The sequence below is a fragment of the Accipiter gentilis genome, chromosome 2 (genome assembly GCF_929443795.1).
Source record: "Accipiter gentilis chromosome 2, bAccGen1.1, whole genome shotgun sequence".
In the NCBI taxonomy this organism is placed as follows: domain Eukaryota; kingdom Metazoa; phylum Chordata; class Aves; order Accipitriformes; family Accipitridae; genus Astur; species Astur gentilis.
The window spans coordinates 29824248-29840253 of record NC_064881.1 but is presented as its reverse complement, the minus strand read 5'-3'; the positions used below and the strand labels follow the sequence as shown (position 1 = coordinate 29840253).

General features: G+C 45.5%; 1 long non-coding RNA gene across 1 annotated transcript; it reads left to right on the top strand.

Moving 5' to 3' along the window:
* The first annotated feature begins 1986 nt into the window (after nucleotides 1-1986).
* On the top strand, nucleotides 1987-3031 carry LOC126048823 (uncharacterized). Its single transcript, XR_007508986.1, has 2 exons — nucleotides 1987-2292; nucleotides 2820-3031. It is a non-coding gene; the product is annotated as an uncharacterized LOC126048823 (long non-coding RNA).
* Nucleotides 3032-16006: the final 12975 nt, after the last annotated feature.

The window sequence follows — 16006 nt, the reverse complement described above, 5'->3', positions numbered from 1 at the left end:
TTTATGTCACAGTTCGGAAGTAATCACCCTCCTTTGTAGTCATGTGCCTTTTACTCAGAGTTCTCTGTGTACTTCCCCTTAACACAAAGTCACTTTCTGTTGCTAAAATTAATGCTTCCTAGATACTGATCTCATGCCAAAAGGGCTGGTAACACCACTGACTCAGCACCACCCGCATACATCGCTCTCCCCAGCCAGAAGGGGTCAAACCTGCCCTTGGGTGCAACCTGGCCTGGCGCAGAGTCCATTCCCCAGCACCCTACACATGGCTCTTAATGACCTGCTTTGCCCTCCCTTTCCTTAGTGCTGTGCTCACACTGTCTTATTCCACATAGAGGTACCCCAAAGAAGAATTGACTCAGCCTGTCCAGCCAAGCTGCGTTGTAGGACTGATGGCCTCTTGACTTCCAACCATGAGTTAAATTCCCATCTGGCCCTACGGTGACGTTTATTAAAAACAATAACACACTCTCAAAACCGTGTAGCATCCTGTTGCTGTCCAAAAACAATCCACTTATGAAGAGGAGCATCATCGCTCAACACTACGAAAATAAATAGAACAGGAAAATTAAGTAGGGTATGTTACAACTGGTTGCCAGCTCCAGGCTGCTCACGCTATGCCATCAGATCCTCTCAGAGTTCATCCCTATAACACCAATTAAATCAGTTGTCAGTAATCTGGCTAAAGATGGCCCGTGGGGCCAAGTTAAAACAGAGGAAAGAAAATGACAGCAATAAAGGAAAGTGAATCCAAGACAATATGCATAACAGCAAACAGTAAGAAACCTGGCTCCTCTTTTCAACACCATTAACAGTTATTAAATTTCTATGCCATCATTACAGGTGTATGTGCAGGATACATCAAAGAATTGTAATCCAAGTTCTTGCAGAAAGTTTCAGCTGTTAATACAGGGACTGGTGAGAGTAACCCAAAATGCTGCGCTGTCTTCCCGCGCTGCTGGCCCCACATGAGCCTACGCCCTCCAAAGTACCGGTGGTTTGGCGTGGGGCAAGTCTGGGAAGGGATCCGGAAAACATGTTCACAAAGATGTTATTTAAGGGACAGAAATTCTAACCAGCAAATTTGTGGTAGGATTTTATCGTAACATGTGTATTTATTGTTTACCCAGAAAATTGACTAATTAACAGTTCTTCTTATAGCCACAGCAACTGAAAGTATTTGTACTGCCCAGGATATGCACAGTGACTCCGAAGCCAAGCTACAGTTTGCATTTCTAGCCAAGGCTCTTCGCCAAGTCCTTTGCCAATGGGGTTTTTTGAGTGAAACTACCTCCCCATCCTTCCTTTGGGAAGACTATCTCATAAGCCCTCAAAATCCCATATCCTCTCCTCTTTTCCTTCTTGTTTCCACACCATCTCTGCACACGCTGCCACCAAGACTGGTGATCCCTTGCCTGTGGCAGCCAGTGCTGACAGGGGACCGATGGCAGTGAGTGGAGCAGTCCCCAGCTGACGGGGAAAATATTGCCCAGGTCCAAGCACCTGAGGCCAGCCCCAGCCTTACCCATGCCATTATAAACAAACAAGATGCCTCATTCAGGTTTGTTAGCAGTGGGGTAGGAGTGATTTAGCCACTTAGAAACTTCAGCAGGCTGGTGGGGATGGTGCCCAGCCCAGCAGGTCCTGCCTCCATCCATCTCGGCAGTCACAGACAGCGTGCGCTTGCCGGCGGCTGCTGGCGTGGCTCAGAGCTGGGGATAAGCAAGCACACCGGTGGCCTAGAAATTGGAGAAATATTGACAGATGGATGGACTTTAATTTGTGCAGGCAAACTCTTATGTTGCTGTATTGAGGGTGATTGCGTATTGTTCCCGCTTTTCCAGTTAGTCTGAGGTCACTTCGTTGGAAAGCGCTTGTTTTCTCACGTGTGGTTTTTTGGAGTTTTCTTTGAAGCATGGACCGGGGGTGGCTTTTAACTGGCTTTTAAGGGTTTCCCAAGGGGAGTTCCATGGGCGGAGAGTCCAAAGGCTGTTGAACGGTGCTGTACGGATGCTGTTTTATACACATGTGGTGTTAGCAATGCTATCCCACCACACGCAACAGAGCAGGCTGTCTTTCATCTGCCTTTCCAAGCCATCACAGCATTCTATTTCTGCTTTTAGCCAAGGAAAAGACTGGAATAGTTTCTCCCAGGAGCAGCCGGTGGGCCTGGAAGCTGGGCTATGAAGCTAAACCTAAAGCTTCATTTGGTGCAGAAGTCCAACCAAAAGGAAAGTGGCATTAGAAGAAATTTGTCCTGATACTATCGTTGCTGTCTCCTTTTCCTCCCAGGTTAAAGATTTGTATTTAAATTAACTCTACAATTCTAACTGGCTTTTTGATTTAACAGGGTTGGCAGGGGAGGGAAAAGCTGTGATAAATTGTTTCCCCATCCTTTTTTTTTTTTTTTTTTTTTTAATCAAACAAACTCTGGAGGAAACTGTTTTACAAACAAAAAATAATCTCCAATGAAACTTGGAGACCCATCTAGTCCCAGTTTCACACTGATTTCTGGAGCAGTCACTCACACATAAAAACATAGGTGTAAAATGCTGCAGAGAATTTGGTTCTGGAAAACTTCAACTAATGTATGTCACGAAAACTATGTTTATATTAGGAATGCTAGAGAGAGAGAGAGAGGTATTTTATATATATGTATATATATGTGTATATATATCTAAGATTATCAGGCCAGTATTAATGGCCAGAATGTTAAAAAGTGTCTCAGTGCATCCATTTTATGCAACAGAAAAACTGACCAGCGATTGCTACCAGCTTCCTCACGCTTAGGTCTGAAATCACCTCCTCTCTGTTTGCAGATGCCTTGGGAGACATCACTTGAGAAGAGAAGGCATGAAGCAAAACCTGGCTTGTAAGACATTAGCACGTATTTGCTCCAGAAGAGAAACTACAATGACAATTAGATTTGGCCATTGACAACGGAGCAGCTAATCATCGAAGCTAAATTACCCGAAGCTAACACCGAAGCTAAATAAGATTACCCAAAATAAAAGTCTGTTGCCCGGCTGCAGCCGAGTTTCAGGTGTTCTTATTGTAAGTGTACCGAGAGGAATTGCAATCCCGTTATCCAAACAAGGACCAAAAGCCCAAATCAAATGCCAGGCAGATTAAACAGTGACTCCTCGCATCCCCTCCACCACGCGTGCCCGTCTCGACGCTGAGCCGGGCGCTGCACCTCCTCAGATACCTCCTGCCGGGTGCTGCTTCAGGTCTCCACCAGCAGCACCTAAGTCAGTTCACAGCACCAGCTTTCAGCTCCAGTCTGAAAGGCAATGTAGATGTAAACTGAAAAGTCTCGGTATCTTGTCTTGTCGGTCTCTGGAGCTTTTCCACTCTTTGCATTCACACGTTGGTTGCAGGATCGCACTTAAATTTGACAACAAATTTTTTCCTCTGCTGGACACCCAAGCCACGGTCAGAGGTGGTGCAATACCATGTTGTCAAACATTTGGGCTCCTTGGTATTTTTGCAAATTTACTAATATTCAGCAGAAGTTTGCAGAAGGGTTTAACTGAAAGGTCAATGAAAGAATATCTGCATATTGTACATCTAATAATCAGGAGAGCTGTAATTTGTTTAAATTTAGGAAAAAGCCAAAGTAAACTCTTTAAAGAAATTGCTCATATATTTGAGGCTAGCAGTGGGGTAATAAAAATAGAAATTATGTACATAGGACCTATTGTGGTATAGAAACTTAACCTCAACATATTGATTGAGGCAGTTCTTGTCCCTGAATTAATATATGCCTACAAGTGAGTATTTGTTTTAGGAAGGTTAAACAGAAAGGCCATGAATAAATATAAAGGCTGAGATGAAATAGCCATCTGGACTACATTAGACCAAAATGCGTAATTGAAGCAAAGAGAGCGTACATCCTTTGATCCAGTCACGCACAACTGAAATGAAAGTAAATGGGCAATTCCTCTTATCTTATCATTGGAGAAGAGTTTGCAGCACATGTGAGCAAGAAGGACCGCTGGAGGGCTGCAGCTGGGGCTGCCTCTGTGGCACAGGGACCCCAAGCGTGCCAGCCCCAGGTGTCCTTGTGTCGACTGCTGTGTCAGGGCCAGGACTTCAGCGTAAGCCCTAGCTGGGCTTATGTTTAAACTGCTACAACCTCGCATCCAGCCTCCGCATCCCTGCCTTTTCCACGGGATTAGCAGCAGAGCCATATGGCAGGGCAAGCTTGAGCTCGGCTCTTTGTGCAGCTGGAAAAGACAGAGTGGCTTCACAGTGCCCTGCTCTGCCACGGCAGGGACACCCGTGCAGCGAGCCAGGGCGGGCAGCCGACCAGGAAAACACTGGTCCTTTTTAATCCAGATTGATCTTGCAAGCAATGGCACAGAGAGGGGACACGCATTGTCGTCCCTCTGCTTTGGAGTGTCCTCTATTTGATTAAAGGTGAGGGTGTGGGGATGGGATTGCCAGAAGCTGCTAACGGGAGTGAAGGCCTGTACTTCAAGAACCTGAATTCTGCCTCAGCCTTTGAACCCAGGGCTGCCTTGGGTCTGGCACTCGTGTTTGGGGTGCGGAGCTGTACTTAACGCTGAGGCGAAGGAGCAGGCAGAATGGAGGTCTTCCCAGTAGCTTTTGTAACCTACCGTTGAAATCCCAGTCAGCTCTTAAATGAGCTAAAAACTAATCAGAAACTGCCTTCAGCAAGCTCTGCTTTCCTGAGCACTGCCGCCTCCTCACCCAGGCAATACACTGCCCGTCTTCAAATCAAAGCCTGGAGCAAGTGGCTCTGCCTCCTGGCCCCTTGGTCTCTTGGTCAAAGAAGTCAGTCAGCCATGACTGTCGGCCAGGTCTGCAAACAGCCCTGGTCCTAGGTCAATAGTGTTGTGCTGGCAGAAAGCTAGTGGGTAAACCAAGAAACATCAGAAACTTTTCCCTGGCGTAGCTGATTTGGCTCATGTTCCTGTTACTAGCCTAGTAGACCACTGAGCTTTTCCTATAGAGCTGTACCAATATCAGGAGAGCTTCCCTGGCTGAATAAACAGAGAGACACTCTCAGATTAGACTTCTTCCCCAGCTTTAGAGCTGAGCTCCTCATGCCTGTGGTGCTTTTGAAAATGGTGCCCTAACCCTAACATGCATCCTAAAGATGCTCTGCTGCAACTGAGCCTCAAGGGTTGACCTGCTGGAGTCTTAAAATGCTGATACAACACCCCCCCACCAACACCCCAACATCCCTTGATCATCTCATCAAACTAGTAGGTGTGATTCTGCCAGCATGGTAAGATCCCCATGCTAAGCAACAATGACATTTGGAGGCACGTGTGTGCTGCTAAATGAGTACCAAGGGGTCTTGCAATCAGGGCACAGCATGGGGCCAGGAGCTCGAGGCCTGAGCAGGAAGGAATAAGTTGCCAGTTGATTTGGTGATGGCCAGCACACTGCCTGAGCAAGGAGACAGTGCTGCTCAGGAAAGCAGAGATTGCTGAAGGCAGTTTCTGATTAGTTTTTTGCTCGCTCAGGAGCTGGCTGGGATTTCAACAGCTGGTTCAACCACAGTGGCCCAAGCTGTCTCCTAGCAGACCCCTGTCTGGAGCAGAGGAAGAAGAAATTTTGTTGAATCCAAGGAAATCATTTTTCAAGATCCCGTTGTCAACTGCCAGCTTCTTGAATAGCTTTTCCATTTCTCCCGTGCTCCTCAGTTCTGCGCCTGTGGTTTAGTCCTGTGTTTAACGTGACGGGTTGGGGAACAGGCAGAATGTAAAGTCAGCTCTTCTGTGCTGAGGGTAACAAGCTGGATAATAACCTTGAAACAGCTCTGTGGCCAACAGCATAATATTATCTAATAATTTTTCTTCATTATTTTCCCAGCTCACAGAGAAAAGGAAATGATTTGCAAATGTTCATATATATATATATCTCTATACACACACACACACATATATATGCATTTTCTGACATTGCAACATAAATTATTCACGTTGAAAGTTTTTCTGTTATTTCCCAAGCTAAAGCAGAAATTTCTTAGAACAGTTTGTCTGACTGACGTTATGTAGGTCATTTCATAGTTTTTACAGGATAGAGGTAGCAATTCCAGAAAAAGAGGGTGCCAGCACCTGTCAATTCTGGGAGAGAGTGGGAAGCATTTAAAAATTACATTTTCAAATCCTTGAAAAATTCTTCATGGAGTGACTTCCAGACTGAGGCAATGGCAAACCTGGCTGAGTAACTAAGTCATGTGTCTGATACACCTCCCTTAAGGCTACCAAAATTTGTATGATGAGTCCTGTGACATGCTGGTCATGATGTATGCTCTTTGGTAACAGTCATCAGTCGAGGGAAGCTAGGTGCTTCCTTCTGGTTCGAAAGTCTGTATGCCAGGCCTTTACATCCAGAGCAAAGACACGGCAATACAGGGAGGGCAGCTGAAAAAATACACTATGCCTTTGAATAACAGCTCTGAGTCCTGACAGCTCCCTTATTTAAATACAGTCTCCAAGCTGGAAAAGGACTTCAAACAACTCTTCTGTCATGGGCTGTATCCACCACTGTCCTGTCCATCCTCTCACTGGATGATGTCTTCCCTTTGCACTCAACAATTTGGAAGAACTTTTTTTTTTTCCATTTATATTTCACCATATTAAATGAGTAAAACTTACACAAGAGTTCAAAGGAAAAGAGGATACCCCGCATCCCGGGCAATCACTCTTTCCCACACAGACTGGACACCCTCCTGCACTGTCCATCTCCCAAGCAAAATTCAATGTCTTGGAGACAAATGGCAAGGGGAAAGATTTTGCATGAGAAACGGTGAATTTTCAGAGCAAATACCATATTCATATTTGTCAGGAACAAAAAGTACAATTTACAGCCACGTGTGGCTGAATACAAATTAGTTTGCACAGCTGAGTTAACCTTTATCCCTGCTGGGGAGGAGGAGATTTAACTTAAATGGGAAACCCCAGGTCAGATTTCTCCAGCCGTAGCCCCACGCACCCCTGTACTGGCCCTTTTGGTCACACCACTGCAACCTGCCACCAGCCACCTCCATAACAGAGAGGTGTGTAAGCAAAAACGCCGTACTTCAGGACCAGGGGAAAGAAATACAGTTGAGGACTTTTTCCACCACATTGTTCTCCAGACCTAAATCCAAGCCTGCCTGCATTTGCAAACCTACCAGGAAAGCCCTCTGTGCTCTTATTTATCCAGACTTCATCCTGGCTCTGTGAAATCCAAAAATACTGTCTGAAAATTAGGTCAGGGTGACCCATCTGAAACAGGAAGGGTGAAGTCAGAGGGCGAGGCAGATCTTTACAATGATAAACAAACACAATTGCTACCTTTTGTCCCATTTCCGACTCAGTCTCTCAAGGTCTGTTGTTTCTCCTCTGGAGATGTGGCTTCAAGTTCCTGCCCTATCCTGATTTTAGGGGATACAGGCGTTTCTGATGGAGCTGATGTCCTCTTTGGCTGCTCTTAGCTGAATTTATCCAGCACTCACAGCATCACTGCCCACCCCTGGAGGCAGCTGGCTCTGTGCTTGGCGGACACAAGACCCTGTTTCTTTCCTGCAGCCTCTGGCAGGCTTGGAGAATAACTGAAGCCTGGTTTGGGACTCCCTGGTAGGACTTCCCATCACTGATGTGGTGCTTGCTGTGTGTGTTGGGCTGGGGACAGCCTGTCTGCCTGCGACAGTGGCTGAGCATGCTGCTCGCTGCCTCCGTCCCCTTGTGAGGGAGCCCAGGGGTCTCTCTGATGAGGTCCACGCTCCGCAACGTCCTTCACCAAGGGGCGAGGACCAGCTGGAGATACTCAGGGCACGCTGTGAGAGCTGATTAGCTCCTGTGGACTCGCTAGCGGTCAAACACAGGCTGCCAGAGGGAAGATTAGGGGATAGAAAAGAGGGGCAATGACATATGTCTGGGATTTGTCCTCTTTCCACCCCGTGCATCTTGCCTGAGTTGAGTTTCAAGGCTCGTAAATGTGCCTGGCTGCCAGCTGAGAGCAGGAGCAGCAGCTGGGCTGTGACATCCCGCAGTGCCGTGCCGGTGGTGTGCAAGCTCCATGGCAGCGCGGGAAGAGCAGGACCCGTGCTTTCCTGGTAGGAATGGCTCCTGAGGTCCCGGACCAGGAAGGCAGTGGCAGCTCCGCCAGGAAAAGGCGTTTACGTGGCTGTAGGCCGGGGCAGCTGATACAGTCATTCCTGTTGAGCTGGTAGGTTTGATGTTGCTGGAGATACTGAGCTGTGATATCGGTCAAGCGTCATGGGGGCCAGGTGCCAGCCTTGCTTTAAGCAACTCTCCCCCAGTGAGAAATTGGGGTTTAAAAGAGTTGGGTACCCAGACTGTCTGCAGTATAAGGCAATATTGTAGTTCATTGTTTGAATCCAACCTAGTAAATCACGGGCATCAATAGGTAACCTGAGTAACTTGGCCTTAGATTCACTTAAATGGGTGGATGGATCCATCTCTGGTAAAACTCTCCCAGCTTTGGCGATCTTATCCTAGATCGGCAGCCGCCCGCATCTCATTCCAGCTCAGTGACAGCAAGAAAGGCTGAAGCAGGCCGTGATGGAAGAGCTTCTCAGGATCTTCTGTCTGTCCAAGGCCCCTTGAACATCAACGGGTTGCTGAAAGTACATACAGTTCCTGGAGGGAAGGGGGAACCCTGGGCTCGGCAGGGGAGCCGGCAGGCGGGTGTTTAGTCCTCAGTCCCTAAGCAAGAGAGTAAATACGGGAAGGCAAAGAAAAGTTTTCCACAGGAAAAAGAAAGGAGGAAAAAAGTCAACTTGCACACATGATTTTTTTATTGAGATGCACTTGTCAGGAGCCATGAAACCAACACTTCACTAGAAAAGCAGAAGCTGTGAAGGGCTCATTTGCTGACAGGCTCAGTCTCCTGTGGCTGTTGAACTCGAGACCTACAGGGAAGTACAATCATTTATACTGTGCAAAAAACCACTGGGCTTTATCATAGCCTGCCACGGGAATACAGACGCTTACAGAACCGGGGGTGTAGCTCCGATCAGCAGGCAAGACTAGAAAGGCAGGAAAACTTTCCCTGGGGGAACTGAAAGCAAAACAGCCCCCCAACCTTCAAAGGCAGCTTAGCAAGAAAAACAGATCCCACAAGCTGATTTCTGTAGGCACTGCTTATCATTTCAAGTGCTGGAGGCTTCACACTTTAAAGGCTCACTTCCTCTACAGTGCTCACACAACATCAGTATAATAATATTTCCCCCTCCTCCCCGGTGTCAGTCATTATCCTCCAGCCTCCCATATGTCTTTTCCAGATCATAAATGCTAACTGTTCGTGGGCTCTTCTGCAGAGTCACCCATTCACATGTAACATCTGAACAATAAATAACTGCAAATCATTCCCAAGGTTTGTTTTCCTGGTGCTGTCAGATTTTTTTAAGACACTTTATAAAAACTAAGTGAAATGAATGGTCCTGACCCATGGGCAGCGATGCCTATATCTCATGCCGAGGGAGCTGTTAACTGCAGCCTGTATCTGCCGTTCTCTCCCCTCCCCTTCCGTCTGCTTAGGTCTCTGTCTGTCTGTCCTGCCACAGTTTGTCGACCTGCACCCTCTGGCTTTCGGGCAGCCAGCGGGCTGGCAGAGGTGGCACGTGAAACCAGGCAAACACCCTGCTCTTCACCCCTTCACACACATCCCCGTGCATGTGTGCAAACAAAATGGGACCAAACATGAATAGTTAAGTGAACCCTCATAATTTAAGGCTGTTTTTTATCTGGTGGTGCAGGTAGTAGCCCTGATATGTTTTCAAAACACCCACAAGGTCTGGGCATGCACAGCTCTGCATCTTTCTAAGTCATCCTTCCATTAAAGAAAGTTGAAAACTCACAACTTTGTATGTTATGTGCAGAGACAGGCAGAGCAGACTGCTCTCCAAAGAAAAACAACACAAGAAAAATAGTAATGTTCGGAGTGATTTTAACCAATCTATTAAGAACTATGGTTCTGACAAAAGATAAATTACCAGCATCTGCAGATGGCATAACAAAGAGGACCTGAAATGCCCTATATTAGCATGTATGTTGGCTCAGTAAATTATCTTTTTTCTGTTGTTCTTACTTTGGTTCCTACCTATCCACTGCATTACCTTATGCAACAACAAAATGTTTTCTAAATAAAGCTCCAAGCCCAAAGACCCCACACTAGGTAAATTAACTGAAGTAAACAAGCAAGCAGCTAACTGGAGCTAATTATATATCTGCCAGCAGCCTTGCTTTTAAGCATCTTACAGGTGAACATTTTAATTACTTAATGTGCTCTATTGTTCTCAAATTAGATATGAGAAAAATAACATTGATCCAATCCTTTTTTTATTTTTATGCACTGGAGTTGGAAGGCAAGTGGCTTTGTAAAGGGATTACGCGTATGTTAATCCTCCTTAGCTATGATAAAGTTCTCTGCTTCCTTGTGAGATTGTTTAACCCTCTTCTAACAGCTGCAGCTAGCTCCTAAAGAAAGGAGCTGGGGAAGAGGAATTACAGTTTGGGAGAGTTGAGAGAAGTAACAAAGGAAGGTTTGTCTCTTATCTTTTCCCATGCTGAATATCGCTTATCATACTAGTAGGAAAACAGCCTCAAATGTAGCAGGTCCTGTAAGAAAGCAGGTGAACAACACGTTCATTCCAGCATGGATCCCTTCATTCCCTTTTTGATGCTGTAATGGGCTCAGAATATCAGCGGTATCCTAAAAGCACACCATCAGGAAGAGCGGTGACAAGTAAATCCCATCCCATCAGATGGGAATTATCCATCACCTAAATACAGTATTTCTGCATTTGGGAAACAGCGTCACACTGTGAGGACCAACAGGGAAAAGAGATGGACGGTTCAGATCAATGGAGCAACATGGGACCAGGGCCTGAACTTATCCCTTCTAATTTAGGCGCTTCCAGGAGGTGCTGCAATGAGAAGGCTGGTGTAGGTACAGGCCTGCTGCTGGCAGTGGAGGCTCCTTCAGAGGTCACCTTCAACTCCGGAGGGTGATAAACCATCTACAACCTCCCATGCTCTTTGAAGGTTCCTACTGAATATTATTGACTAGGCAAGGAAGCCTACAGGGACTCTGCACCTAATTTAGGCTCTTCCGTCAATTGTCTCAAGTAGAGGCAAATCCAGGCATCCTGTCTTGCTGCTGGAAGGGGAGAGGCTGGCCTCTGCACAAGGGAAAGTGATACGGCTGCTGAGGGAGAGGAGTTAAAAATAATTGTGAGTGGAGCAGAAGAGAGGCTGAACCACACTGAACCTGTCACCCGCTGAAAGCTGAAGCCTTGTGGGATCACATTAGGTGGAAGGACAGAGATGAGCCAGGAACCCAGCTCAGAAACAAAAGGTGTATTTTGGTTCCTTTTTCTTTTCACTTTAAAATGGTTGGCATCCTCCTATCAAGTTTAAAAAGTAATTAGTCCTTGATGAAAGATCTCTGACCTGTCAAGGCAGAAGAGCATGGCTGAGGAAAGCAAACACCAGGGCTTGGACAGGTTCAAGAGCAGTATTTAAATAGCAGAAACTGAAACTTTTTAGCCTGGTACAAAGTCACTGGGGTCATCGTCTCCTTTACTCTTGCTATAACAAAACAGGGAAAAGAGCATGATGCAAAGGAGATCAGCTCAGCCAATAGTTTTGATAAATGCAAAACCAAAACCATGAGGGCCTTAAGGGCTTGGTATTAGTGGCAGAACTGTGCCAGATCACCCACTTCTACAGTTTCCTCATGCAGGTGCAAGAAGACAATGCATGCCTGGGCACACAAACCCACAGCAAACAGGTTTCTCTGCAACAATGTGGAATTGTTCATCAAAAAAAAAAAAAAAAGTAAATGTATGTGGTGGCCAGACTCCTACCTTATCCCAGCTTTGGGCTCTGCAGACATCAAGGTCTTCAGAGAGGCAACTGATGTTTCAGCGCTTGGTGCTCCAAGCGATTTGTAGCAGTGTATATTCGAGTCAACAGTTGCTTGGAAATAGCATGGTTATTTGGCATGGAGTCATGGCCTGTGCCAGTTCTAACAGCCAGTGGCACCGGAGGACTATTCACAGCCATCTCCATAACAAAGCCAGTAAGAGCTAAATTTGAAAGATTCGCTGTTGAGAGAGACACAGGAGGACTGTGGTATCAGCTAATCACAGCAGCTTCTCTCAGAAAGGTCCTCTGGAAACTTGCTAGGGGTCAGATAAGCAAGAAGCAAATGATGGTCATTGTGGAGGCCTGCAGTAAGGACAATCTTGCAGTAAATGGAGAGACAAAACTGATTCAGGCTCATGAGAAATGGACACACTCAAGAGAAGCAAAAGTTCTGAAATAAACTCACACCCCAACACAGATGTGGAGCATCTCAACAGAGAGTGTGGCTCTGCAGGGAGAGCCAGCAAGGAGTCCATGAGATCAAAGCACTGTTTGCCATGTTATTCATTTTAGAAGAGTTCCAGCTGCTATTTTTTCACATACATGGGGGAACAGTCTTCCAAAGGACTAAGATTTCCCTTTGAAATCAGTTCTGATTCAAACACAGGATGAGAACCCCACTCCCAACTCCTGGCTGCTCTCTCTTCTGCAACCCTGGTTCAACCAGGATCACTAGACTTGGTGAACTGTGAAGAAAGCAAAATGGCCTGCCTGTTTCATCCCTTGGGAAGTCAAACGTATTGGACTACAAGCACTAACAAGAAAAGCAGAGAGCTGCTAGGTTGGTTCAGAGCCACGGTGCCTCAGCATACCTTGGAGATTGCAAAGATCTTCTATTTTGCCCTACACGTCTTGAACTACTGTTAGTAATTTTAAATCAACAGCTGAGGTATTGGTCATGAAAGCTCATTGGAAAAGGTAGGTAAACTGAAGTAAGCCAGCAAAATAAAATGAAGACCAGAATATGTGAATGGGGGGAGGGTGTCACCTCACTCCTGTTCCCTCTTTGCATAACACAGTATGTTTTCATTTTTAGGGATTAAGAGATGCGGATAACGTTCTTGGATTTACTACAGAAGCCCTTTTTTAGCAAGTCCCATCATAATTTTCTGGTAACAGCATAGGAACCAAAAGTCTGGTATCTTACTGTTCTCTTTGTCTTCAGCTTGCTGAGGAAGTGTAGCCAAGACACCCTTTGTCCCCATTTCTAATCTTTAACATGAACTTACTGGCCACGCCCCATCAAAGTTTGCAATGTCCTATGCATTGTTTCAAAGAAATTCCTTCAACATGGAAGCAGTATAAGAAGAAAACTCTACAGCATGAAAGATCATTACTGGTAATCATGTTACCATACCTGCAAGAAGCACCGGGACTGAATGAACGGCATGTGCTGCTGAAACCTGAAGTCAACAAGCGGAACACTTCACCCTGAGATATTTTAGGATGTTTAGAGAACATGTCACCAGGAAATTGCAATTCAGCTCTATCTGGTTTCTCCGCCCCAATCTCCATCCTGTTATTCCAAATGCATTTTAAGTGTGGGCAAATGGAATGCACAGATCCAGATTTGGGATCCAAATATGGCAAAGTCAGCAAATGGGCAGAAATAAGAATATTTTAAAAGTTGTAAGCATCATTATGCATCACCTATTGCTCTTACAGCACATACATAGGGGAAAAAACCCAAACCTAAATGTCTCAGCTAATGTAATAAAAGGTCTTGGTTTTCTTCCAGATTATTTATTTGATTAATGGAAATAGGTTTCCTTTAGTGGTATTTTTCACTGTTTTTTGGTTTTGGGGATTTTTTCTCTTCAGGAGTAGTTTTGTGAGAGCAAGTACTGAAGTCAGGCTACAACAAAACCAATACAGGTTTCTACTGGTGGTGACCCTGTACAGAACTGGATTGAGAAGAACAAGGACACCGTGTTTCCTCCTGCAAGGAATGAGGGCTGCAATTTCTTCTCTTAGCTGGTGACATACAAGTTGAATGATCTGGAGGGGTTTTTCCTAAACCAATAGGAACACCTCAGTGTTAAGAGAGAGAAATCATAGTAATTGGTACAGGTCAGGTGCCCTGTTGAGGTTTGTGACTAACAGGATTTTCCAAATCTTAAAAAAAAAATGCTCAGTGGCTCTTATTGGAAAAACGGGAATTTTTGCAGGTGGTATGAAGTTCTTAACACTTACTGAAACATACTGAATTATCCTAAACCCTGAGCCACATAAAGACATGAAGGAATAATAACCCGCACACAGCGGCTTCCCTTTCCAAACAGGATGGCAGGGATGAGGGACAGGCTCATCTGAGCAAGCAGGTGAACTCACAGCTTTATTACTACAGCCAGAAAACCAGGCGAGCGTGCAGCACTGGAGACTGTGGCCTGCTCCAGCTGAGTTCCTGGGAGCAAAAACCCAACAACCTTTTCAAACAGCGGTCACCCTGTCCCACCCTGATGCCCTACACAAAGGGCAGTGGGAACAGAAGGAAAGCCAGAAGAACCCTGCCCAGAGCTTCATTCCAAAGATCCTCTGGAGAGAGTAGTGCTCCCTTCAAACGGGGAAGATACTTAGACAACAAATTGATAGTCTGTGCGTTTGGTAGAAACCAAAATAGAAGTCTTCTGCTCTTGCTCTCCACAGACTAGAGCTATCATTTAAGATTTTAATTAAAAGCCTCCGCAAAGCTACTAATTTGATTTTATTTTGCTTTGGTTGTTCTGCAGCGAGTTTGACAACACGGGCACTTTGCAGGCTTCTGTGTACAGCACATGTAATTAAAGTCAACGGGAGTTATGAAGTCTTTAAATCCGAGCCAGGGTGGCTGAAGCCAGTAGCCCAAAATTAGAAGCAACATTTGAAAATCCAGGTCACATTCTCTGTATGTTTGTGTTATAGCATCACCTAGGGGCTGCAACTGAGATTAATGCCTATTGTCCTGGACGCTACAGCGGTGCGTGCAGACTTGGATGCTTCCAAATGTGCAGGCGCACAGCAGTCATTTGTCACAGAGACTAGACTCAACCAGGCCCTGAGCATCTTGATGAGAAAGTTCATCTGCTAGATTTATATGTATATATACATACACACAAGTATTTTATGCATTTTTTAAGCAAAAACCACCACAATACTGAACTGGAAGGGAGAGCAGTTATAGAATGTACTTTGGATCACGGCCATAGGAATGCTACTGCTGTAAATTCCCCTACTCTAAAAACCATTAAATAAGCCATCCAGTTATTTCATGATCATCTGCAAACTGAGATCCATGAAAACTATGGAAATTAAACCCATGTGTATGTTTAGTATAGTCTGGCACTTAGGTTGTTGCTGATCATAGGAATGCAATGTTTACAGTTGACATTCTTTCCCAGACTTTCTTTTTTTCCCTGAATTTAAGTTAAAACTCACTTGGTCTCAGCATAGTATAATTTAGACTGGTGAGAGCAGCAGGACTGCTCCTTTGCAAAGCACACCTGCAGCTATAGCACTGATAGATGAGTGAGCAGGCATTCAGGTAACAGACCATGCAGCTTGTCGGGCATAACCTAGCAGTCTGGTTGTCCTTGTGCTTTCAGCCCAGTGTATGAAGAGCGTGTGGCTTTCTAGTCCCACTTTCTTTGAATAACAATGTATGTTCTCAGTTCCTGACCAGACACACAAAAAGCAAAAGCAAAGTGAATAACGTGGGGTGTCTGTCCAAAACACATTTCCATCCAATTGTGAAACTGCACCTTTAACAAACTACCTTAATTTGTTAAAGTCGGACCAGTCGCTGCCAGGGCTCTAGAGAACAAAACTATGTGGTGGCAAGAGGTAGATAAGAAGGCAAAGCAGACCTGGAGAAGAGGGAGACAGAATATTGCAGGAGGTATTGTGAGCATATGAGGCTTAAGATCAGCTCAGAGACCTCTGGTTAAACCCCAGCCCATGACTGTGTAGTCCTTAGTGCTCCAGCACGGTCAGATGGAGAAATACCAGTGGGAAAACAGTGCCGTGGGGCAGTAGTGCCTAGGCCTGTGGGCATGTTATCAGGATGTAGTTGAATGTGAGCACTCTGACATCTGAAAAGCAGCACACTGTGCTCC